Here is a 26,323-nt window from a genome sequence, read left to right on the forward strand (position 1 = left end):
CATTAAGACCGATGACCTTTGACCTTCAAAATGAGGTCAAAGATCAAGGTCATCGTGAAAATTATTAATTAAATTTTCAAGGTTGTTTTGAGTTTCTAACATGATCTTAAATATTCTTAAATATCTTTTTTTAAATCATTGTAGGTGGAAAGCCCTCTAATTGTTCGCGAACAATTAGGATTACTAGATATTATTAGGGCTTTCCATCTTCCTGTGGAAAGTCCTATTGATATTGTTCTGTTTATTATTATTTTCTTCCTTCTTTTCTTTCCGCCAAAAAGTAATTTGACGTCTTTCGACTTATCGAAAAGTTTTATAACCCATCCTATTCAACATCTCGAAACATGATCACATGTGACCCTGCGTAACTGACCTTTGACCTTTTACGGAGCTATTGGACTTCACGTAAAATCCTTCGTTATCGCTACTCTTCTTCAATCGTAAGAGATCGGAGCATAAAACCTTTTCTAAAACATAGAGGTGACTTAGTGGAATTCACATGGGCATTAAACAAACTGATTTGAAGACCCTTTAAAGGACACATCTCGTGTTTTCAAAGTATACAGAATTATATGCATTTTGTCTTCCTTATGCTTATAGAAATTAATTGTAATAGTTCGTTCGCTGAAGTATTGCGATAATTAGCCACAATACGGACTTAAATCTATGCCCCGATTTCAAAAAGCCTAGTTAATTAGATAGGTAGTCACGCGGTACAGTGACGTCATATGCGACCTTCGTCGATCAACTTGTTGTAAAAGTAGTGTTAGATATTTTTAAAAACTCGGGTTTTAGGGGCCTAATTTATTTACCATGGATAACATTTATTTCGATGTTGACAAATTTCCCGAGTCTTATATCTTTTAGCCACCAGTGCATACAAATAGCGACCCAAATGTAGCGAGAAAAGCGAGTATGAAATCTGCATAAATTTGCGAGTAAATAATGTTTACATCGGATCCGTGTCTAAACACAATTTGGTAATGCCATTTCTGTAAACAACTATATTTAGCGTTGTTGCTTTTCTAAAATAAACAGTGGAATTATTATTAAATTTATTTTTGGAGAAGTTAGATAGGCCTAAATTATGATACGATTATGTATCATTGACAACTAGGCCTACTGTCACGGGTGCATTTCGAAAAAGAAAAAATAATAATAATGATCAAACTTATTGTGAAAATCACAATACTTTTAAATTATTTTATTAAAGCAATTTTATTAGGCCTAATCATTATTTTTTGTTATCAACACGTTGTTACGTAGGAAGTGGGAGCGCGGCGCGCTGTTGTTGTAAACACGTACGCGTTCCTTTAAAAAAATGAAAGCATTATAATTCAATTCAAAGTCGGGAAATATTATATTTTATTATTTATAATTGAAAGTTCAATTATCTTTTATCTTTAAATGTCTTTTTTAAAACTACCAGTTGGTAGACACTGCTAGCAAAGTTCTGCCTATGTTGTTACAAGGTGAAGGTCAGTTGGTGCGAGTGTGTATTGAATTCGAGAGCAGAACGGAAAGCATATGCCGTAGGCCTATATGTTACAGTGCGTAGCTTCGATAGAACCACTTTCTCGCAGTTTATCTACGTATTTGTCCAAGTGCTTGTTAGAAAAAGTACAGGGACAAATTTTACTGGGGGTTTTTATGGCAAAGTCGTTTTGCCGACAAAAAATATTCACATCTTGTCCCTCATACATTCCTTCGAAAATTGATAAAAACACAGTCCAAATCCTCTCTACTGACAGCAAATGTACACCCTTAAACGGCACAAAACACCCTAATGCAGTGTTATTTACAAGCTGTTAATGTGATAATTGTTTGTTTGTCAATTAAATCTAATCTGTTTATGAAATGGCTATCAACTGTTTTCAAATCTTCTCGCTCGAGTTCGCATATGACTTCACATATAATGGCGCGTAAAATATCGAAGAAAATATGCATATCGCAAGATTTGAATTTCATCGCTTTCAAACTCGAAAATCCATCCCAATTGTAAACTGTAAACAAATAAACACTTACCTGCAGGATCAGATGGGATGCAGTACTCCTATTCTCCGTTCAGATATCCTACATGCACTCAGACACTTTCTAATTCACCGGCCGCCATTTTGGCTGTTTGTTTTCAAAGCCTAAATCCGTATGCATGCCTCCTTGGGTGAAATGACTGAAAGACATTGTCTCCGTGAATTAGAACACATAGGATGAGCAATTACAAACTGTATATTCAATTCCACAATCCACAACACACACGGTAAAATCCAGTGCATCTTCACAACATCAACATGAGGATTGTAGACTCCCAGTATGCAGCAGCAGTTACTACAATCTAGGAAAATGCCACATCCGGTTTCTTTGCACCTCCAAATATCCTATCTAACAGGTCCAAAGTCACCCCAAACACCTGCACAAGTCCTATTACACTTTTACCTGATATGTGCAGATGTGCTGGCTACCCAACACCCACACCCCTTTTCTCCCTCAAATTTGACGGGTACTTAATGCGAAACCAAGCATTGAACACACTTTAACACTCAAATTTAGGCGGCAAATTTGAATTTCTTTTCTAGCCAAATCAAATAATTTTTTTTTACCGGGGGGTGGGGGGGTGGGGGGTGGGGTGGGGGGGGGGGGGGCTTTTAGCATTTGAACACTACTGAAAAAGCGCTAGAAGGTGGAAAGCCCTCTAATTGTTCGCGAACAATTAGGATCACTAGTTATTATTATTATTTTCCTGCCGTCAAAATAAATTGTCGTCTTAAGACTTATCGAAAACCTTTAGAGTCCATCCTATAGCACTTCTGGAGAAACGAATACATTTCACCCTGCGTCATGGAACTTTGACCCCTTACGGAGTTATCGGACCTTTTAGCAGAAATCATTGTTATCGCTACTCCTTTTTAACCGTAAAGGATAGGAGGATGAAACCTTTGCTGAAGCATAGAGGTCAATTAGTAGAAACGAAGAATTTCAAATGAAGGGATTCGGTGTCCCCTAAAGGGAGTTAATGCCCCCTCATGTTTTGCGATTTGTCCCTAACAAATTGACGACTCCTAAAGTATTCGTCGTAGAGAGACGGAACCCACTGGAATGGGTTGGGTGACATTGACCTTGAAAAATAGGTCAAGGTCAAAGATCAAGGTCATCCAGAATGGCCAGAAAATGGCACTTTTTATACGCTCTTTCACGCTTCAGATAGCATCGAAATATCACATGGGTCAGCATGGAATTCTAGACTGGTCTCGGTATCATGAATGTCAACTCTAAACTTTGACCACTCTGCGAATGTCGGCGACTTAACGTCAAAAACCCCGTTATCGCTACTCCTGCTAAACTGCAAGTTGTGGAGACCCGAGACCTTGACCGACGAATTCAAGATAAAACACTCTCGCACAGAGAAGTTGACCGACGGAAACCGAGAACCCTGAAGCACGGTTCTCGCCCCCGAAAGTCTCCGACGTCGTCATTCGAGCCCACAACTTCTTCACGGATGTAGATAGAGACACGGGACCACTGGCACGAAGCCCCGTGACCTCTCTGACCTTCGAAATGAGGTCAAGGTCAAATGTCAAGGTCACACTTTGCTCCCATGGAGTTTTTGATGTTTGACCTTGAAAGTGGGTCAAGGTCAAAGGTCAAGGTCACACATCCAGGGGCCAGTCTCCATGAGTAAGGCAAACCCACACATCACGCCTGTCGTCCCCAAGGAAGAAATCCCCCACCTTTCAAGTGATCTGTCTGTGATCAGCTGTTTATACACTATTTTGACCGGTCTCATGCCCAACAACAGGATTCTATAGCTAATCTGCCTACACCTACACATCTGACCTACACCCATTTCTTCCATTTCTTGACTGTCTTGTAAATCAAACATGAATTGCATTTGCATTCAAGAAAAGAAGATATCAATGTCTGCCAGTGTATCAAATTAAAGACTAAGTTCAGTTGTTGTTGTTTTTTATGATAATGATGATGCAACTTTACTCGACAGTTGAACTCATTGACATTCCATCCCGACTGTCTCCGTTTCTAAGCGTGCAGTAGTGGGTTGAACATGTCGACCGTCACTTCCTGTCGTCACCGGAAGTGATTGAAAGAATCGCAAATTTCAAATTTTTTCTTTTAAATTGAAACCTATACTAGTTTATTAAGTCTCTTTCAAAGTGTCAAAAGAATATTGACTCCGTCGGTAGTCAAAACGACTGCTTCCGGTTTCTTGATAAAATACCTTTTTACTTTTTGTCTCTTTGTCCTCATAAATCTCGCTTATATTTGAAGTCTTTCACATGAATTTCACATGTCTTAATAAAAAGTATCAACTTCTAAAGTTTTGATAATTTTGTTTTTTTCAAAATTGACTTTCGGTCGGTAGTAACCTACTACTTTTTCTTTCTTTAGTCTACTTCTTTTTGTTGAGAACTCTTTCAGATAGAGACGTGAGATTTTCAGGGGATATAGACAGTAAAGAGTCGCTGTCATTTATAGGAAAACGCATCTGAATAGTACTTCCGGTCGTCACCGGAAGTTACGAGAAAGGAGTAAAAAATTCGATAATACAGTTCTCAATCATTGTTAAGGCACATTTTCTGATACAACCAAATGGTTTTCGTAGGAATAGAAAGCTCTTTACCGGAAGTGGTCTAACGGAAGACCTACTCATTACTAGTAATAAGTGTCTAGTTCTTTTTATTATTATTCTTTTTTTTTTTACTGAAGATTTCTCAGAGATGGCTGGATGGATTTTCTTGAAATTTTCAGGGATGATAGAGAATATAAATACCTCCAGACGTTTTTTTTTTCTCAATTTTTTTGAAATTCACTTCCGTTCGTCAGATATGTCCGATTTCCGGTTTTTTTCAAAAATATTTTGTCCGCGCGAGATCAAAGAAATGGTAAAAGATTTAGATACCAAACTTACAGGAGTGATAGACCTTAAGGAGTAGGCGAGCCGAATTGGGTTAAGCACGTCCGCCGTCACTTCCTGTCGTCACCGGAAGTGATAAAAAAATCGAACATTTCAACTTTTCCTTTTTTTATCAAAACTTGCATCACTTTATTGCATCTCTTTTGCAGTTTCAAAATAGGTAAGTCCCACAGGAAACAAAAACGACAACTTCCGGTTATAAGAGAAAATCGAAATAAATTGAACGTTTTTATTTCCCATAAATCTCGCTTGTGAATGAAGTATTTGAAATAGTTTTCAAGTATGTTATTTACACCGACAATATCTAGAGTGACGTCAAATATCTTTGTAAAATCTACTTCCGGTCGCGCGATTTCCTGTCCTCAAAATGAGATTTTGTTTACGAAATTGCTCAGCAACAGTTAAAGATTAAGGCACTAAACTTTCAGGAATGATAGATCATGACAAGTAGGTTTGTCGAATATGGTTAACTTGGTCTACCGTCACTTCCGGACCTCACCGGAAGTGATCAAAGAAATCGAAAATTTTAGTCTTTTTCTTTTGATGCAGAACGAACATTAGCTTATTGTTTCATTCTTGTTCTTTTGAAATATGTTGACCCTACCGGAAGCAAAAACGGCAATTTCCGGTTTTGTGAGAAAAAGTGGAAAAATTGAGTTTTTGACTTTGTCTTAAATCTCGCTTGTATATGGAGTATTACAAATGATTTTCTTGTATGTTATTGACATTGCAAAACATTGCAAATGTCTAGAGTAACGTAAAGTATTTTGGTGAAATCTACTTCCGGTCGCAAGATTTGCAGTCTTCGAAATGAGAATTTCTTCAAGCTAATATTCTGCAAATGTGAACGACTGTAGTCTCAAATTTTCAAGACTGATAGTCAATCATCTGTGAGCTTGCATCATGTGAGAATCGTACGTAACCGTCAATTCCGGTCGTGACAAGAAGCGATATAAAAAATATAATTTTTTGAAGTTTTTTTTTTTGGACAGATATTGGGGCTATTATGGATGATGATTAGGTCTTGTTCATGTAAAATATGTCCACCGGAAGTGCCGACCGAAAAACCGGAAGTTGTCTCAAACATGTGTACTTTTGTCGAAAGCTAAAAATATGATTAGTTGAGAATTATTAAGATGTAGAATAAAATATTTATTCAATTGGAGGTCTTCCGGTCATGACCGAAAGTGAATATAGACAACAGGAATCATAACGTGTTTTTTTTTTGTAAGGCGCAACGGTACATTTTCTGGAATATATTTTTGAAAATTCCAATGCATTTCACAAATTGGAACCGAATTTGACTAAAGCAATCTGAACTGCAGTTTGTTTCCAACACTGATAACCTTAATATCAACGGATAATGTGTGAAGAAAATAAAATTCAATTGTAATGAATGGCTTTTAAACTTCCAATCTCAACAGGAAGTAGTATAACGGAAGACCTACTCATTACTAGTAATGAGTTTCTAGTTAAGGTCTTCCGTCTCAACGGAAGACCTTATAGTGATTCTTATGTTTCTTTTCCTCTATTATTAAGGTCTTCCGTTCTTCACGGAAGACCTTATAGTGATTCTACTGTTTCTTTTTATGTTCCCCAAACAAAGTTTGGAAACATATTGTTTTTACTCTGTTTCTTCTTCTTATTAAGGTCTTCCGTTACCAACGGAAGACCTTTTAGTGATTCTACTGTTTATTATGTCTCCGAACACAAAGTGTCGGAGACATATTGGTTTTGCTCCGTTTCTTATTATTACTATTATTTTCTTCTTATTCTTATTATTCCTCTTCTTTAGTGAGAAATTTGTCCGACCGATTTTGTGAAAGTGCTTGGACAGATCCACTTCAAACTTTGTGAGCTGATAGGGGGTCACTAGGAGGGGTGCATTCAACTTTTCAAATTTTCAAAATGGCCGCCGTTTCAAGATGGCGGCCAAAAAACGTCAAAAACTCAAGGTTGTCGGATTTAAACCAAATTCGATTTCTAGGGTAATTTAGTGACCCCGAGTCCATTTCCACCATCAATTTTTTTTTTGAGCCGCCATTTTCAAAATGGCCGCCATAAACCGAAATATTTCAAAGTGTTGAAATCTTTACAACATTTGGGTTCTGGGGTAAATTGAGGGTCCACAATTCATTTCTAGCATCAGTATTTCCTTCCAATCTATTTTCAAATGTTTCAAAATGGCCTCCATTGAAGAAAATGGCGGCCAAATTACAAGTCCGTCGGATTTCAACCAAATTTAGTTTCTAGATTTTTTTTTTTTTTTAGAGATCCTGAGTGCATATCCGGTATCAAAAACCATTTCTGACATGGGGAGGTGTTCGGAGACATTTGTGTTGGCATCCCAACACAGTTATAGCTCGTTATTATTAAGGTCTTCCGTTTCCAACGGAAGACCTTCTAGTGATTCTACTGTTTATTAAGGTCTTCCGTTTCCAACGGAAGACCTTCTAGTCATTCTACTGTTTATTATTATTATTATTATTATTTTTTTTTTTCCCTTTCGTCTCCGAGACCGCTTGATGGATTTTCCTGAAACTTTCACAGGTTATAGACAACGATGGTACCTCGAGGAATTTTTTTCATTTTTTCAAAATTCACTTCCATTCGTCAGATACGTCCGATTTTCCGGTTTTTGAAAGAAAGTTTGTCCGGGGGTAAACTTGAAAACCACTAAAGATAATCGAATGAAACTTTCAGGGATGATAGATCTATTTTCTCTATGGTGATTGCACGTATTATTTTTTGTCGCCGTCACTTCCGGTCGTTACCGGAAGTGATTAAATAAATCATCAATTTCCAACTTTTTTCTTTCAAATTGAAACCTACTTTGGTTTATTATATCTCGTTCTAATTCTCAAAAAATGTTGACCCCACCGGAAGTTGAATCTCCAACTTCCGGTTATATCAAAGAAAGACTATTCATTCTCTCATTTTTCAGTGCAATAAATCTCGGTCATAAAACAAGTTAATGATTTCAATTTTACATATGTTATAGACACTATAAATGTGTAGAATTAATTTCGATATTTTTGTAAAATTCACTTCCGGTTGTGAGATATGGGGTGGACATATTCAAACCTTGTTTTCTCAGTTTCTCAATAATGAATATAGATAGACGTTTGAAACTTGTAGAGTTGATCAATTAACATTAGTCCATTGTACACATACATTCAATTGTTTTGTCCGTCACTTCCGGTCTATACCGGAAGTATTTGAAAAATTGTCGATTTTCCGATTTCTTCGAGTGATTTCTAAGAGATGGCTGGATAGATTTTCTTGAAATTTTCAGGAATAATGTCTTATGAAATGACCTTGCTATAATTATTTTTGTTTTTACAAAATTCACTTCCGGTCGGATAACATGGCCGATTTTCTGTTTCTCAAAAGGAATTTTGTCCAGCATTTTTCTTGGAAAAGGTAAAATATAGGTTCATCAATTATTCAGGGATGATGAATCTCCGTTTACAGGCGTGCTGTAGAGGGTTGAACATGTCGACCGTCACTTCCTGTCGTGACCGGAAGTGAGGGAAAGAATAGCAAATTTCAAACTTTTTCTTTTAAATTGAAACCTATACTAGTTTATTAAGTCTCTTTGAAAGTGTCAAAAGAATATTGTCTCCGTCGGTAGTCAAAACGACTACTTCCGGTTTCTTGATAAAATACCTTTTTACTTTTCATCTCTTTGTCCCCATAAATCTCGCTTATATTTGAAGTCTTTCATATGATTTTCACATGTCATAATAAAAAGTATCAACTTCTAAAGTTTTGATAATTTTGGTTTTCAAAATTGACTTCCGGTCGGTAGTAACCTACTACTTTTTCTTTCTTTAGTCTACTTCTTTTTGTTGAGAACTCTTTCAGATAGAGACGTGAAATTTTCAGGGAATATAGACAGTAAAGAGTCTCTGTCATTTATAGGAAAATGCATCTGAATAGTACTTCCGGTCATCACCGGAAGTTACGAGAAATGAGTAAAAAGTTCGATAATACATTTCTTATTCATTGTAAAGGATTATTTTCTGATATATTTAAATGGTTTTCGTAGGAACAGAAAGCTCTTTACCGGAAGTGGTATAACGGAAGACCTACTCATTACCAGTAATGAGTTTCTAGTTATTATTATTTTTTTCCCTTTCGTCTCCGAGACCGTTGGATGGATTTTCCTGAAACTTTCACAGATTGAAGAGAACTAGTGTACCTCGAGGCATTTTTTCAAAATTCACTTCCGTTCGTGAGATTCGTCCGATTTTCCGGTTTTTGTCAGCAACTTTGTCCGGGTGTAAACTTGAAAACCACTAAAGATAATCGAATGAAACTTTCAGGGATGATAGATTTATTTTCTCTATGGTGCATGCACGTAATATTTTTTGTTGCCGTCACTTCCGGTCGTCACCGGAAGTGATTAAATGAATCATCAATTTCAAACTTTTTTCTTTCAAATTGAAACCTATTACGGTTTACTAGGTCTCGTTCTAATTCTCAAAAAATGTTTACCCCACCGGAAGTTGAATCTCCAACTTCCGGTTATATCAAAGAAAGACTATTTATTCTCTCATTTTTCAGTGCCATAAATCTCGGTCACAAAACTAGTTAATGAGTTGAGTTTTACATATATTATAGTCACTATAAATGTCTAGAGTAACGTCAAATATTTTTGTAAAATTCACTTCCGGTCGGCAAATACGGCTTATTAGCTGTTTTCGTCGTCCAGCGTTCTTCTCAGAAACGGTGAAAGATAGAGTCACCAAATTTTCAGAGTTAATAGATCTCATTTTATAGGCGTGCAGTAGGGGGTTAAGAATGTCGGCCGTCACTTCCGGTCGTCACCGGAAGTGATTAAATGAATCATATATTTCAAACTTTTTTCTTTCAAACTGAAACCTATATCAGTTTATTAGGTCTCGTTCTAATTCTGAAAAAATAATTGACCCCACCGGAAGTTGAATCTCCAACTTCTGGTCATATGAAAGAAAGACTATTCATTCTCTCATTTTTCAATGCCATAAATCTCGGTCATAAAACAAGTTAATGATTTGAATTTTACATATGTTATAGACACTATAAATGTCTAGAGTGTAAGGGGAGAACATTTTTTTTTATAAAAAAAAAATAAGTTGTATCAGATGGGATTGGAACCGGGTGCCGAGAGAAGGTCGCGTGTGATGGACGATAGGCATTAACCTCTGCGCCATTGAGACTCTGCAACTACGTAGATATTTTTGGTATTCTGTGTGTCTGATTATTATTGTAAAATTAATTATAATTGACTTTGAAGAGTATTATATTCTATTAATTTTGGGTAAAAGTATCTCTTGTTGAGTTAAAATAATTTCGTGTAATATTTTTCACACTTATGAAGACGGTCAGTGATTGGTCAGTGTGTGTAATAATAGAACCTGCTATTGGCGGTATTTTTGCACGAGATACAGAACAACAAAGACGTGTCTGATGTTGTGTAAGTTTTTGGTGATATATTTGTCATTTTCAAGTACACAATAATTTGTCAGTGAATATTTTGAGTGCATAGATTCACTATATCGTGTGCAAGGTATTGTAGGAGATTCTTTGCTATACAATGCTGTTAGGAAGCAGAATTCAGTATTTAGCATTTGCTTTAATCAGACATATAGAATTGAGAACTAGTTTGTAGCTTAATGTTTTCTATTTATACTTAATGGGAGAATATAATTGAGTTTTACATACATGTACTTCGGTGACACAACGGTGTTTGAGTTATATGTGTGTTTCAGTATATTTACAGTGTTTATTTTATTAATAGGTCTAAATGTAGGTGATCAGTGTATTACGTTGACCTTGACCTGTCGTGGTGGCCATTTTTTTGGGCCGGATATTGCGTGCCTTGTTTAGGTTTGTGAACTTTGCGTATTTGCAATTGCTATTTGTTCATGTTGCTAATTATGCATGTTTATAATACATGTACTACATATGAATCCTTGCAAAGGAAATATGTTTTTATATATGATTGAGGTCAAGCAAATCTTGTACATTGGTTAAGTCACTAGCACAAATTATAATGTGTTTTTATTTATTTATATTTATAGGAGCACTGTCATTGATTCATTGATTGATCACATTACACTACAACTGTGAATAAAAGGTGAAAAGAACTTGTGTGTTACAAGAGTATGATTAAATATTTTTTTTAAATTCACTTCCGGTCGTGAGATATGGGGTGGACATATTCAAACCTTGTTTTTTCAGTTTCTCAATAATGAATATAGATAGACGCTTGAAACTTGTAGAGTTGATCAACTAACATTAGTCCATTGTACACATACATTCAATTTTTTTGTCCGTCACTTCCGGTCTATACTGGAAGTATTTAAAAAAAAAAGTCGATTTTCCGATTTCTTCGAGTGATTTCTCAGAGATGGCTGGATATATTTTCTTGAAATTTTCAGGAATAATGTCTTATGAAATTGCCTTGCTATAATTATTATTTTTTTTACAAAATTCACTTCCGGTCGGAAAATATGGCCGATTTTCTGTTTTTCAAAAGGAATTTTGTCCAGCATTTTTCTTGGAAAAGGTAAAATATAGGTTCATCAAATATTCAGGGATGATCAATCTCCGTTTGTAAGCGTGCAGTAGTGGGTTGAACATGTCGACCGTCACTTCCTGTCGTCACCGGAAGTGATGGAAAAAATCGCAAATTTCAAACTTTTTCTTTTAACTTGAAACCTATACTTGTTTATTAACTCTCTTTCAAATTGTCAAAAGAATACTGAGTCTGTCGGTACTCAAAACAACTACTTCCGGTTTTTTGATAAAATAACCTTTTTACTTTTCGTCTCTTTGTCCCCATAAATCTCGCTTATATTTGAAGTCTTTCATATGATTTTCACATGTCTTAATAAAAAGTATCAACTTCTAAAGTTTTGATAATTTTGTTTTTCAAAATTGACTTCCGGTCGGTAGTAAATCCTACTACTTTTTCTTTCTTTAGTCTACTTCTTTTTGTTGAGAACTCTTTCAGATAGAGACGTGAGATTTTCAGGGAATATAGACAGTAAAGAGTCGCTGTCATTTATAGGAAAACGCATCTGAATAGTACTTCCGGTCGTCACCGGAAGTTACGAGAAAGGAGTAAAAAATTCGATAATACATTTCTCATTCATTGTTAAGGCACATTTTCTGATACACTTAAATGGTTTTCGTAGGAATAGAAAGCTCTTTACCGGAAGTGGTCTAACGGAAGACGTACTCATTACTAGTAATGAGTGTCTAGTTAAGGTCTTCCGTTTCCAACGGAAGACCTTCTAGTGATTCTACTGTTTATTATTATTATTATTATGTCTCCGAACACAAAGTGTCGGAGACATATTGTTTTTGCTCAGTTTCTTATTATTCTTATTATTATTTTCTTCTTATTCTTATTATTCCTCTTCTTTAGTGAGAAATTTGTTCGACTGATTTTGTGAAAGTGCTTCGACAGATCCACTTCAAACTTTGTGAGCTGATAGGGGGTCACTAGGAAGGGTGCATTCAACTTTTCAAATTTTCAAAATGGCCGCCGTTTCAAGATGGCGGCCAAAAAACGTCAAAAACTCAAGGTTGTCGGATTTCAACCAAATTCTATTTCTAGGGTAATTTAGTGACCCCAAGTCCATTTCCACTATCAAATTTCTTTTTGAGCCGCCATTTTCAAAATGGCGGCCATATACCGAAAGATTTGAAAGTGTTAAAATCTCTACAACATTTGGGTTCTGGGGTAAATGGAGGGTCCACAACTCATTTCTAGCATCAGTATTTCCTTCCAATCAATTTTCAAATGTCTCAAAATGGCCTCCATTGAAGAAAATGGCGGACAAAAATCAAGTCCGTCGGATTTCAACCAAATTCAGTTTTTAGGTGTTTTTGAGAATCCTGAGTGCATATCTGGCATCAAAAAGCATTTCTAACATGGGGAGGTGTTCGGAGACATTTGTGTTGGCATCCCAACACAGTTATAGCTCGTTATTAAGGTCTTCCGTTACCAACGGAAGACCTTCTAGTGATTCTACTGTTTATTATGTCTCCGAACACAAAGTGTCGGAGACATATTGGTTTTGCTCCGTTTCTTCTTATTATTATTATTATTTTCTTCTTATTCTTATTATTCCTCTTCTTTAGTGAGAAATTTGTCCGACCGATTTTGTGAAAGTGCTTGGACAGATCCACTTCAAACTTTGTGAGCTGATAGGGGGTCACTAGGAGGGGTGCATTCAACTTTTCAAATTTTCAAAATGGCCGCCGTTTCAAGATGGCGGCCAAAAAACGTCAAAAACTCAAGGTTGTCGGATTTAAACCAAATTCGATTTCTAGGGTAATTTGGTGACCCCGAGTTCATTTCCACCATCAAAATTTTTTTTTGAGCCGCCATTTTCAAAATGGCCGCCATATACCGAAAAATTTGAAAGTGTTCAAATCTGTACAACATTTGGGTTCTGGGGTAAATGGAGGGTTCACAATTCATTTCTAGCATCAGTATTTCCTTCCAATCTATTTTCAAATGTTTCAAAATGGCCGCCATTGAAGAAAATGGCGGCCAAATTACAAGTCCGTCGGATTTCAACCAAATTTAGTTTCTAGGGTTTTTAGAGGATCATGAGTGCATATCTGGTATCAAAAACCATTTCTGACATGGGGAGGTGTTCGGAGACATTTGTGTTGGCATCCCAACACAGTTATAGCTCGTTATTATCATTTTTTTCCCCTTTCGTCTCCGAGACCGTTGGATGGATTTTCCTGAAACTTTCACTGATTATAGACAACGATGGCACCTCGAGGCATTTTTTTAATTTTTTCAAAATTCACTTCCGTTCGTCAGATACGTCCGATTTTCCGGTTTTTGAAAGAAAGTTTGTCCGGGGGTAAACTTGAAAACCACTAAAGATAATCGAATGAAACTTTCAGGGATGATAGATCTATTTTCTCTATGGTGCATGCACGTAATATGTTTTGTCACCGTCACTTCCGGTCGTCACCGGAAGTGATTAAATAAATCATCAATTTCAAACTTTTTTCTTTCAAATTGAAACCTATATCGGTTTACTAGGTCTTGTTATAATTCTTAAAAAATGTTGACCCCACCGGAAGTTGAATCTCCAACTTCCGGTTATATCAAAGAAAGACCAATTATTCTCTCATTTTTCAGTGCCATAAATCTTGGTCATGAAACTAGATAATTAGTTGAGTTTTACATATATTATAGTCACTATAGATGTCTAGAGTAACTTCAAATATTTTTGTAAAATTCACTTCCGGTCGGCAAATACGCCTTATTAGCTGGTTTTGTTGTTCAGCGTTTTTTTCAGAAACGGTAAAAGATAGAGTCATCAAATTTTCAGAGTTACTAGATCTCACTATGCAGGCGTGCAGTAGGGGGTTAAGAATGTCGGCCGTCACTTCCGGTCGTCACCGGAAGTGATTAAATGAATTATGAATTTCAAACTTTTTTCTTTCAAATTGAAACCTATATCGGTTTACTAGATCTCGTTCTGATTCTCAAAAAATGTTGACCCCACCGGAAGTTGAATCTCCAACTTCCGGTTATATCAAAGAAAGACTATTCATTCTCTCATTTTTTAGTGCCATAAATCTCGGTCATAAAACAAGTTAATGATTTCAATTTTGCATATGTTATAGACACTATAAATCTCTAGAGTAAATTTAAATATTTTTATAAAATTCACTTCCGGTCGTGAGATGTGGGGTGGACATATTCAAACATTGTTTTTTCAGTTTCTGAATAATGAATATAGATAGACGCTTGAAACTTGTAGAGTTGATCAACTAATATTAGTCCATTGTACACATACATTCAATTTTTTCGTCCGTCACTTCTGGTCTATACCGGAAGTATTCGAAAAAATGTCCATTTTCCGATTTCTTCGAGTGATTTCTAAGAGATGGCTGGATATATTTTCTTGAAATGTTCAGGAATAATGTCTTATGAAATGACCTTGCTATAATTATTTTTATTGTTACAAAATTCACTTCCGGTCGGAAAATATGGCCGATTTTCTGTTTCTCAAAAGGAATTTTGTCCAGCATTTTTCTTGGAAAAGGTAAAATATAGGTTCATCAAACATTCAGGGATGATCAATCTCCGTTTGTAGGCGTGCAGTAGTGGGTTGAACATGTCGACCGTCATTTCCTGTCGTCACCGGAAGTGATGGAAAGAATCGCAAATTTCAAACTTTTTCCTTTAAATTGAAACCTATACTAGTCTATTAAGTCTCTTTGAAAGTGTCAAAAGAATATTGACTCTGTCGGTAGTCAAAACGACTACTTCCGGTTTCTTGATAAAATACCTTTTTAATTTTCGTCTCTTTGTTCCCATAAATCTCGCTTATATTTGAAGTCTTTCATATGATTTTCACATGTCTTAATAAAAGTATCAACTTCTAAAGTTTTGATAATTTTGTTTTTCAAAATTGACTTCCGGTCGGTAGTAACCTACTACTTTTTCTTTCTTAGGTTTACTTCTTTTTTTGAGAACTCTTTCAGATAGAGACGTGAAATTTTCAGGAAATATAGACAGTAAAGAGTCACTGTCATTTATAGGAAAACGCATCTGAATAGTACTTCCGGTCGTCACCGGAAGTTACGAGAAAGGAGTAAAAAATTCGATAATACATTTCTCATTCATTGTTAAGGCACATTTTCTGATACATTTAAATGGTTTTTGTAGGAACAGAAAGCTCTTTACCGGAAGTGGTCTAACGGAAGACCTACTCATTACTAGTAATGAGTGTCTAGTTATTATTATTATATTTTTTTTTTCCCTTTCGTCTCCGAGACCGTTGGATGGATTTTCCTGAAACTTTCACAGGTTATAGAGAACGATGGTACCTCGAGGCAATTTTTTCATTTTTTCAAAATTCACTTCCGGTCGTGAGATAAGTCCGAATTTGAGATTCCAAATAAGCTTTTGGACTTCCGGATCTTTTACTTCCGGTTTCTACAAGGATAAAAAGCGTTTTTCATTGGAACCCCATATCTTTGAAAATTTTCATCACAGTATAACGAAACTTTCGATTTAAATTCATTACACGTTGACCTACAATAGTCATTACGAGGTCAAACTTCCATCTCCTGTTGTTTTTTTTTTAGATATTAAGGTCTAAAGTTATTGAAGAGGGGGGAGGCAGTTTGAAAAACTACAAATAACTTTGGAAAATTATTTCAGGTATTACACATTGTTACTAGGGATCAATCAAACATGTTTACCAAGTTTCATTGAAATATCGTCAGTACTTCCGGTTTTATGACTCCTTGAATTTCCCTATGGAACTTTGCATGTTAAATAAAAAAATACGCGTTCCACGTTTTCTAAAAAAGTTGTTAAGCATCCTTTGTGATATTTTACCTGAATATTGCCATAGGTATGCCTTACAGAAGAAAAGGTTTTGGAATGAATCCCTAAGGGGATTAGGGAACTGTAGGGGTCAGAGTAAAAAACAGTCTTTGAACGGTAACTTTTTTATTCGACATCAGATTTCCAAATTATTTCGTGATTTGAATCAAGCAATGAAAGGACAATTTAAAAACATGGTTCCGTGGGTCGGTATTTTGACCCCTTAAGAGACTTTTTAAAGCTCCAAATTTGTTACTTTTAAATAATAGTTCTTAGGAGTTATCTCCCTTGTTATTTTCATAAACCTTGTTAGGTGTTGTCGAAACGTGTTGAATTCTAATTATCATCGAGGTTTCATTGAGATATCTTAAGTACTTCCGGTTCTATGAATCCTTGAACTTCTCTATGGAGGTTTCAATGTTAAATAAAGAATATGCGTGCTACGTTTTCTCAAAAAGTTCTCAAGCAAACCTTGTGATATTTTACATGAATAATGCCATACGTCTGCCCCACAGAGGAGAAAGATTTGAAATGAATCCTTTAAGGGATTAGAGAACTGTAGGGGTCAGAGTAAAAAACGGTCTTTAAACGGTAACTTTTTTATTTGGAATCAGATTACCAAATTGTTTCGTGATTTGAATTAAGCAATAAAAGGGCAATCTAAAAATATGGGTCCGTGGGTCACTATTTTCACCCCTTAAGGGACTTTTTCAAGCTTATAAAAGTTGCTATTTTAAATAAAAGTTCTTAAGAGTTATCTCTCTTGATATTTTCAAAGAATATAATATATTCTTCAAGACATCATAAGTTCTATTTATCATTGAAGTACTTCCGGTTCCTTTATTTCCGTTGTCAAAATCACGATAGTGAATAAGAAGTAATTTTAGAAAAAGTCCTAAACCATTTCTTTTGTTCGTCAGAAATGATTGAAACTTTTCAGTTAGATTTATTTTGTTAAGGTTAAGGGGGGTCATATTTATAAAAATTAGAAACAACGATTAGGATTTATTTCAGACATATTAGACTGTTAATCATGATAAATACAATCAGTCTTTCAAGTTTCAATTGAACATCTTCAGTACTTTTGGTTTTATACATCCTTGAATTTTGTCGATGGAGGTTTTCATCTGAAATTGTCATAGCTTGTGTATTGAGTTATCTCTCTTTCACCATGTATTTCATCCCCAGGTAGATATTTACCCTGATAAGTCTTCCGATTTTCTTAACGTTTTATCGGTTCTTTTGCACAATGTATTTAGACATTTTATGATATTCACATCAAAATTCCTTGATTTTTGTTGTCGAAAAGCCCTTTGTTTTTGTTTTAACGACAAAAATTGTAGTTAGGGTTTTTCAATTTTCGTCGGAAAGACCTATTGTTTTCGTCTTTTTTTATTATTAGGGCTTTTCGACTTTCGTCGGAGAGACCTATTGTTTTCGTCTTTTTTTATTATTATTAGGGCTTTTCGACTTTCGTCGGAAAGACCTATTGTTTTCGTCTTTTTTTATTATTAGGGCTTTTCGACTTTCGTCGGAAAGACCTATTGTTTTCGTCTTTTTTTATTATTAGGGCTTTTCGACTTTCGTCGGAAAGACCTATTGTTTTTCTGTTTTTTATTATTATTATTATTATTATTATTATTCTTTTTATTCTCGACAGATTTCTGTCAGAGTTTTCAAGAAAACGGTGAAATATAAGGATAAAGCTTTATAAGATTCGTGTAGATAAAATTACGGTGTAATGCAAATAAGCTTTTGAACTTCCGGATCTTTTACTTCCGGTTTCTACAATGATGAAAAGCGTTTTTCATTGGGACCTGATATCTTTGACAATTTTTATCACAGAATAACGAAACTTCAGATTTAGATTCATTACACTTTGATCTACAATAGTCATTACGAGCTCAAATTTCCACCTCCTGTCGTTTTCGAGATATTAAGGTCCTAAGATTTTGAAAAGGGGGGTGTCAGTTTGAAAAACTGCAAATAAATTTCAAAAATTCTTGAAGGTGTTACATATTGGTAACAATGACATGTTGAACAGGTTTGCCAAGTTTCATTGAAATATATTGAATACTTCCGGTTCTATGAATCTTTGAATTTCCCTATGAGAGTTTCAATGTTAAAGAATTCAAAACACCTGCTACGTTTTCTCAAAAGCCTCTGAAGCAATGCTTGTGATATTTTACGTGAAATGTACCTATAACATGCTGCACAGAGGAAAGGATTTTAAAATGAATCCTGAAAGGGATTAGGGATCTGTGGGGGTCAAAGTAAGAAACAGTATTTTATCCCTAACTTTTTTATTTGGCTTCGGATTTCCAAACTCTTTCGTGATTTGAGTTCAACATCAAAAGAAAAATCTAAAAAATTGCAGCCGTGGGTCAATATTTTGACCCCTTAAGGGAGTTTTTAAAACTTAAAATATGCCACTTTGAAGAAAAAGTCCTTAAGAGTTGTCTCTCTTGATATTTCACAAACCCTGTTAGGTCATGTCATTACTAGAGATAAAACAAACATGTGTGCCAAGTTTAATTGATATATATTAAGTACTTCCGGTTTTATCAATCTTTGAATATTTCCCTATGACAGTTTCAATGTTAAAGAATACAAAACACCTGCTACGTTTTCTCAAAAACTTCTCAAACAATTCTGGTGATATTTAACCCAAAATTTGTCTATACCATGCCGCACAGAGGAAAGGATTTTGGAATGAATCCTGAAAGGAATTAGGGATTTCTAAGGGCCAAGGTAAGAAACAGTCTTTTATCCCTAACTTTTTTATCTGGCTTTCGATTTCCAAACTCTTTCGTGATTTGAATTAAACAACAAACGAGCAATCTAAAAATCATTAGCCGTGGGTCCCTATTTTGACCTCTTAAGGGACTTTTTGGAGCTTAAAATATGCTACTTTGAAAAAAAAGTCGTTAAGAGTTGTCTCTCTTGACATTTCAGAAACCCTGTTAGGTCATTTCAGTACTATTGATAAAAGAAACATGTGTGCCAAGTTTAATTGATATATATTAAGTACTTCCGGTTTTATCAATCTTTGAATAGTTCCCTATGACAGTTTCAATCTTAAAGAATTCAAAACACCTGCTACGTTTTCTCAAAAACTTCTCAACAATTCTTGTGATATTTTAACCGAAATATGTCTATACCATGCCGCACAGAGGAAAGGATTTTGGAATGAATCCTGAAAGGAATTAGGGATTTCTAGGGGCCAAGGTAAGAAACAGTCTTTTATCTATAACTTTTTAATCTTGCTTCCGATTTCCAAACTGTTTAGTGATTTGAATTAAACAACAAAAGTGCATTCTAAACTCTACTAGCCGTGGGTCACTATTTTGACCCCTTAAGGGACTTTTTGAACCTTATAAAAATTGCTATTTTAAATAAAAGTTCTTAAGAGTTATCTCTCTTGATATTTTCAAAGAATATGTTGTATCCTCAAAGACATGTTCAGTTCGATTTATCATTGAAGTACTTCCGGTTCCTTTTCTTCCGGTGTCAAAATCATGAAATTGATTAAAAAATAATTTTAGAAAAAGTCCCAAAACGTTACTATTCTTCCATAAAAATCATTGAAACTTTTCAGTTATATTTATTTTGTCTTGATGAAGAAAAACGTCAGTGGTGACCTACTCCTGTTTCCAGTTCTTTCCGAGATACAGAGCGTCAAAGATTAAGGAGGGTGATATTTACAAAAATTAGAAACAACGATTATGATTTATTTCAGACATATTAGACTGTTGATAATGATTAATACAATCCGTCTTTCAAGTTTCAATTGAATATCTTCAGTGCTTTTGGTTTTATAAATCCTTGAATTTTGTCGATTGAGGTTTTCATCTGAAATTGTCAATGATTGTGTATTGAGTTATCTCTCTTTCACCAGGTAGAAAACGCCAGGTAGATATTTACCCTGATAAGTCTTCCAATTTCTTTTAGCGTTTTATCGGTTCTTTTACAAAACGTATTTGGACATTTTATGATATTCACATCTTAATTCCTTGATTTTCATTGTCGAAAAGCCCTTTGTTTTTGTTTTAACGAGAAAAATTCTAGTTAGGGCTTTTCGACTTTCGTCGGAAAGACCTATTGTTTTTCTGTTTTTTTATTATTATTATTAGGGCTTTTCGACTTTCGTCGGAAAGACCTATTGTTATTGTGTTTTTATTATTATTATTATTATTATTCTTTTTATTCTCGACAGATTTCTGTCAGCGTTTTCAAGAAAACAGTGGTGAATAAGGATAAGGCTTTATAAGATTCAAATAGATAAAATTAGGCTCTAATGCAAATAAGCTTTTGGACTTCCGGATCTTTCACTTTCGGTTTCTACAAGGATGAAAAGCGTTTTTCATTGGGACCCTATATCTTTGACAGTTTTCATCACAGTAAACCGTAACTTTAGATTTGGATTCATTACACTTTGAGCTACAATAGTCATTGCAAGCTCAAATTTCCACCTTCTGTCGTTTTCGAGATATTAAGGTCCTAAGATTTTGAAAAGGGGGGTGTCAGTTTGAAAAACTGCAAATTTAAAAAAAAAAATATTGAAAGTATTCCGTATTGTTAACAAAGACATGCTGAACAGGTGTGCCAAGTTTCATTGAAATATATTAAGTACTTCCGGTTCTATGAATCTTTGAATTTCCCTATGAGTTTCAATGTTAAAGAATTTGAAACACCTGCTACGTTTTCTCAAAAATCTCTGAAGCATTTCTTGTGATATTTTACGTGAAATATATCTATACCATGCCAGACAGAGGAAAGGATTTTAGAATAAATCCTGAAAGGGATTAGGGATCTGTAGGGGCCAAAGTAAAAAACAGTCTTTTAGCCCTAACTTTATTATTTTGCTTCGGATTAGCAAACTCTTTCTTGATTTGAGTTTAACAACAAATAAGCAATCTAAAAATTACTAGCCGTGGGTCCATATTTTGACCCCTTAAGGGAGTTTTTGGAGTTTAAAATATGCTACTTTGAAAAAAAAGTCCTTAAGAGTTGTCTCTCTTGACATTTCAGAAACCCTGCTAAGTCATGTCATTACTAGGGATAAAACAAACATGTGTGCCAAGTTTAATTGATATATATTAAGTACTTCCGGTTTTATCAATCTTTGAATATTTCCCTATGACAGTTTCAATGTTAAAGAATTCAAAACACCTGCTACGTTTTCTCAAAAACTTCTCAAACAATTCTTATGATATTTAACCCGAAATATGTCTATACCATGCCGCACAGAGGAAAGGATTTTGGAATGAATCCTGAAAGGAATTAGGGATTTCTAGGGACCAAAGTAAGAAACAGTCTTTTATCTATAACTTTTTAATCTTGCTTCCGATTTCCAAACTGTTTAGTGATTTGAATTAAACAACAAAAGTGCAATCCAAGATTGACTAGCCGTGGGTCACTATTTTGACACCTTTAGGGACTTCTTGAAGCTTATAAAAATTGTTATTTTAAATAAAAGTTCTTAAGAGTTATCTCTCTTGATATTTTCAAAGAATATGTTGTATCCTCAAAGACATGTTCAGTTCGATTTATCATTGAAGTACTTCCGGTTCCTTTACTTCCGGTGTCAAAATCACGAAAGTGATTAAAAATAATTTTAGAAAAAGTCCCAAAACGTTACTATTCTTCCATAAAAATCATTGAAACTTTTCAGTTATATTTATTTTGTCTTGATGAACAAAAAAGTCAGTGGTGACCTACTCCTGTTTCCAGTTCTTTCCGAGATACAGGGCGTCAAAGATTAAGGAGGGTGATATTTACAAAAATTAGAAACAACGATTATGATTTATTTCAGACATATTAGACTGTTAATCATGATTAATACAATCCGTCTTTCAAGTTTCAATTGAATATCTTCAGTGCTTTTGGTTTTATAAATCCTTGAATTTTGTCGATGGAGGTTTTCATCTGAAATTGTCAATGATTGTGTATTGAGTTTCACCATGTAGAAAACGCCAGGTAGATATTTACCCTGATAAGTCCTCCGATTTCTTTTAACGTTTTATCGGTTCTTTTGCAAAACGTATTTGGACATTTTATGATATTCACATCTTTTAAATTCCTTGATTTTCATTGTCGAAAAGCCCTTTGTTTTTGTTTTAACGACAAAAATTCTAGTTATTATTCCTCTTCTTTAGTGAGAAATTTGTCCGACCGATTTTGTGAAAGTGCTTCGACATATCCACTTCAAACTTTTTGAGCTCATAGGGGGTCACTAGGGGGGTGCATTCAACTTTTCAAATTTTCAAAATGGCCGCCGTTTCGAGATGGAGGCAAAAACACGTCAAAAACTCAAGGTTGTCGGATTTCAACCAAATTCTATTTCTAGGGTAATTTGGTGACCCCAAGTCCATTTCCACCATCAAAAAATTTTTTTTAGGCGTCATTTTCAAAATCGCCGCCATATACCGAAATATTTGAAAGTGTTAAAATCTGTACAATATTTGGGTTCTGGGGTAAATTGAGGGTCCACAATTCATTTCTAGCATCAGTATTTCCTTCCAATCAATTTTCAAATGTTTCAAAATAGCCGCCATTGAACAAAATGGCGGTCAAAAATCAAGTCCGTCGGATTTCAACCAAATTCAGTTTTTAGGGTTTTTTGAGAATCCTGAGTGCATATCTGGCATCAAAAAGGATTTATGACATGGGGAGGTGTTTGGAGACATTTATGTTGGCATCCCAATACAGTTATAGTTCGTTCTTATTATTTTCTTCTTATTTTTCCTCTTCTTTAGTGAGAAATTTGTCCGCTCGATTTTATGAACATGCTTCGACTGATCCACTTCAATCTTTGTGAGCTGATAGAGGATCATTAGGAAGGGTGCAATCAACTTTTCAAATTTTCAAAATGGCCGCCGTTTTAAGATGGCGGCCAAAAAACGTCAAAAAATCAAGGTTGTCGGATTTCAACCAAATTCTATTTCTAGGGTACTTTAGTGACCCCGAGTCCATTTACACCATCAAATTTTTTTTTGAGCCGCCATTTTCAAAATGGCCGCCATATACTGAAATATTTCAAAGTGTTAAAATCTGTACAACATTTGGGTTCTGGGGTAAATTGAGGATCCAAAATTCATTTCTAGCATCAGTATTTCATTCCAATCAATTTTCAAATATTTCAAAATGGCCGCCATTGAAGAAAATGGCGGCCAAAAATCAAGTCCGTCGGATTTCAACCAAATTTAGTTTCTAGGGTTTTTTGAGGATCCTGAGTGCATATCTGGCATCAAAAACCATCTCTGACATGGGGAGGTGTTCGGAGACATTTGTGTTGGCATCCCAACACAGTTATAGCTCGTTATTCTTATTAAGGTCTTCCGTCTCCAACGGAAGACCTTACTATTATTGTTCGCGTTCTTCTTCTTCATTATTATTATTATTATTTCCCTTGGTAGTACACGCGTTTTTCTCAGCCATGTCTCGATCGATTTTCACGAAATTTTCAGGAAAGATGTCTTTTGGTGACGAGACTTTGCTTGCAAAATTTCGTGCTTGACGTCACTTCCGGTCAGGAGTTATCTCTCTTTTAGTGACTTTTTGAAGGGCCTTGTTGTCCACACATCTCCTCCGTCAGTTTTGAAGCTAGAGTCTTGAAATTTCTACACAAGATAGAGTAAACATTTTAGATGATTTGTGGGGGATTCGATTTTACCGGAGGCGATTTGCCTAAACGCTCGCCTGGACTTGAAAAAATGGATGCCAAAATTTTTCGCCGATTTCGGCGATTTTTGACCTTTGATCTCCAATATCTTTTTTCTTGCAAATATTTTGTTAAGACATGTAGAACAAAAGTTGTGCACATTTACGAGATCTTTTCGAAAATAACAAGATTTAGGGGCTAGCCCCTTCAATTAGGAATCTAGAAGGGCTCAAAGTCTACATCAAATATCTCAAAAATCGTTAATATTTTGGTATAAGTCAAAGAACAAAAAATGTTCATCTCAACAATCCAAATCTATTCATATAAAAATTTAGGTCATATGTTACGTAATAAGGGATTTTAAGGGCCAAAACCATAAATTTTTTACCCCTTGTATCTCGAAAACGACAAATATTTTGAAAAGCAATAAAGAACAAAAGTTGTTCAGAATGATGATCTGAACAATATGCATATTCCGTTTTTACCCTATGTGGCCCCGTTAGGGAGCTACAGTTTGGCCCCTAAAAATTACTTCTAGAAATAACTCGAGAACGGTAAAGAATTTCTAAATACTTGTTGAACAAAAAGTGTTTGAAATGTCATAACCTTTCTTACGATATCAAGCAAAAGGAGCTGACCCTTTAAATTAGGGGCCCAGAATAGTCCAAAGGTTTATGAGAATATCTCAGAAACTATTAATATTTTGTAATAAGTCATTGAAGCGGAAATGTTCATCTAAACGAGCTTGTTCTTATCAAATCAAAAAGTAGGTCATATGTTACGTAATAAGGGATTTTAAGGGCCAAAATCATAAATAATTGACGCCTCATATCTTGAAAACGACAAATATTTTGAAAAGCATCATTGAACAAAAGTTGTTCAGAATGATAATCTAAACAATATGTACATTTCGTTTTTACCCTATGTGGCCCCGTTAGGGAGCTACAGTTTGGCCCCTAAATATTTCTTGTAGAGATAACTCGAGAACGGTAAAGAATTTCTAAATACTTGTTGAGCAAAAAATGTTTAAAATGACAAGGCCTTTCTTACGATATCAAGTAAAACGGGCTGGCCCTTTAAATTAGGGGTTCAGAAGGGTCCAAATGTTTTTGAGAATATCTCAGAAACTATTAATATTTTATAATAAGTTGTAGAAGCGGAAATGTTCATCTCAACGAGCTTGATCTTATCAAATCAAAAAGTAGGTCATATGTTACGTAATTAGAGATTTTAAGGGCCAAAATCGTAAATATTTGACGCCTCATATCTTTAAAACGACATATTTTTTGAAAAGCATTATTGAACAAAAGTTGTTCAATGTGTCAAAACCTATCGATCAATATCAAAAAATGGGTCTGTGGGCCTCATGGCTCGCCTGTAGAGTCGATTTTTGTCGATATCAGTCGATTTCAAAAACTTGTAACTGGTAAATATTTTGTAAGGACATATTGAACAAAAGTTGTTCAGTTTATCGAGATCTATCGATTGATATCAAGAAATAGGCCTATGGTCCTAATGGCTCGCCTGTAGAGTCGATTTTTTGTCAATATCGGTCGATCTCAATAACTTTTTACAGGTAAATATTTTGTAAAGACATATAGAACTAAAGTTGTTAAGTCTCTAGAGGGCTAACAAATGACATCAAGAAATAGGCCCGCGGGCCTTATGGCTCGCCTGGAGAGTCGAATTTCAAACGAATTTCACCGCAACTTTGCTTCAGAAGCTTATGATATGAAAAATTGATTATATCTAAAGTGTCTTAAAGTCGGAAACTAAATTGGGACTCATTTGTCTTTCTTTTTTTTTTTTTTAACTCCGAGTGCATCAACAAATCGGACGGAAGACCTACTCGTTGCTCGCAACGAGATCGTGTCTAGTTATTCTTATTTTTTTCCCTTTCATCTCCTAGACCGTTGGATGGATTTTCCTGAAACTTTTACAGGTTATATGCAACGATGGTACCTCGAGGCATTTTTTTTCATTTTTTCAAAATTCACTTCCGGTCGCAAGATATGTCCAATTTTCGTCTTTTTACAAGATATCTTGTCCAGCGTTTTTCTCAGAAACGGTAAAAGATAGAGTCACCAAATTTTCAGAGTTAATAGATCTCACTTCGTAGGCGTGCAGTAGGGGGTTAAGAATGTCGGCCGTCACTTCCGGTCGTCACCGGAAGTGATTAAAGGAATCATGAATTTCAAACTTTTTTCTTTCAAATTGAAACCTATTTCGGTTTACTATATCTCGTTCTAATTCTCAAAAAATGTTGACCCCACAGGAAGTTGAATCTTCAACTTCCGGTTATATCAAATAAAGACTATTCATTATCTCATTTTTCAGTGCCATAAATCTCGGTCATGAAACTAGT

Source organism: Ostrea edulis, chromosome 6, assembly GCF_947568905.1.
Source record: "Ostrea edulis chromosome 6, xbOstEdul1.1, whole genome shotgun sequence".
Classification (NCBI taxonomy): domain Eukaryota; kingdom Metazoa; phylum Mollusca; class Bivalvia; order Ostreida; family Ostreidae; genus Ostrea; species Ostrea edulis.